Source organism: Medicago truncatula, chromosome 1, assembly GCF_003473485.1.
Source record: "Medicago truncatula cultivar Jemalong A17 chromosome 1, MtrunA17r5.0-ANR, whole genome shotgun sequence".
NCBI lineage: Eukaryota > Viridiplantae > Streptophyta > Magnoliopsida > Fabales > Fabaceae > Medicago > Medicago truncatula.
The window spans coordinates 17,868,543-17,870,237 of record NC_053042.1 but is presented as its reverse complement, the minus strand read 5'-3'; the positions used below and the strand labels follow the sequence as shown (position 1 = coordinate 17,870,237).

Below are 1,695 nucleotides of genomic sequence, written 5' to 3'. Positions count from 1 at the left end.
ATGATAACATTAACTTATGTAGCCTAATAATCACATCAAATCTAACAAAAATTTACCTCATTAGTAAGTTCCACATTTTTTTTGTTTTGGTCAAGTCATAAGTTCCATTTTCTAGGTTATAGAATAAAGGAAATTTATAAAATTAGAATGAATTTTGAGGATAGTTAAAAAAAAATTATGTCACCTCCTTACTGATGGTGTTTAAAAGACAAACATGACATTTTGATGTCCTTAAGAGAGATTTAATTATAAGCTTTTATGTTACTATATTATTATGATTGTAAGTTTTTAATTAAAAACATGACCCTTTGATGTACTTAAAAAGATTTAATTGTAAGTTTTTATGTAACCACTTTACTATGTAGGCTAAAGGGACAAACATATCACATTGATTTACTTAAAAGATATTTAGTAATGATTATAATTTTAGAAAGGTTGTTAACATCTTCATCAGATATGAAAACTATTTAATGTACGTAAGGCAAACAATAAGTTTCATAAATCATAAATTGATAAAAACATATTCTATCTCTTACATCGAAAGTGGAGAAAATATGACTGAAATTGTCAAGTTTAATCTTATAATTATTTTGCTTTCAGTATTTATTGTTGCAATGAACGTTGATGGTAATACATTTTCTATTTTACTCAAATTTTATTTGTTCCTTCCTACATAATATTTTTTCTCATTTTAGTTACATATTTTTATTCTATTTTTTTTTATCACAGCATATGTGCCATGTCGACGCAATGCAGATTGTCTAGGGGAAAAATGCTTGCCTCCTAAAAGATACTGGTGTAGGATTATTACAGAGCCATACGAGGATTTTCCGATGGGCCGTTGTGATTGCATTTGAGTGAATGTGCCTATAATATTCCGTTAGAAATTTCCATAAGTTCTCGTTTATAAGATTCTGGTAGTAAAATTTCCAATAATTTGTATTTACTTCCCTTTCTAATTTCATGGACCCGGAATAATTTGTATTTTATTTCGGGTCTGTTGCTATTTCATCAGTTAAAATACAAGTTTGATTTTTCTCAGACTTGTCTCTGGTTTATTTTGGTTTGTTCAATGCTTGCAGATTTATTCATATCAATATCTTTGAGATTCGGTTTTGAAATTCTAGCACGTTAGTTTTAAGATGTTCTATGCGATGTTCCAACACCAGACACACAAAAACGAATGTTGAGTTTAATGTTTAAACATCGTACTTAACTAACATAAAATACGTAAATGTAGAGACAAGAAAATAAAAGGCACAGGAGAATTGTTAACCCAGTTCGGTGACAAACACACCTACTCTGGGGGCTACCAAGCCAGGAAGGAAATCCACTAGTGTAGTCCTTATTCTAATTTCTCAGCAAACTCCTCGTTTACAACTCTAGACCTAGGACCTACCCGTCTTGACTTCAACCTAGAAACTCCTAGATCTGAGATCCCATCTCACTTCCCTCAATCAATCACAGCCCCTGTGATTTATCAGATTTCAACTCAATATGGTGAAGTTACCTTCAAACAATAACCTACCTCCGTGCTTCAAAGCTTAGGAGTAGCTACAACTTACAACTCAATAAATGAGTCATATCCTTGCATCAAGGTGATACAAGAAGGCTTACAATTAACAAACACTAAAACTCAGTCCTTATCATGTATCAAAGCGATACAAGAAAAAGGCTCACAAAGAACAACGACTC

General features: G+C 31.5%; 1 long non-coding RNA gene across 1 annotated transcript; it reads left to right on the top strand.

Moving 5' to 3' along the window:
- Window positions 1–366: 366 nt before the first annotated feature.
- LOC120580188 (uncharacterized) lies at window positions 367–1,106 on the top strand. The gene is made up of 2 exons (XR_005645874.1): window positions 367–627; window positions 730–1,106. It is a non-coding gene; the product is annotated as an uncharacterized lncRNA (long non-coding RNA).
- Window positions 1,107–1,695: the final 589 nt, after the last annotated feature.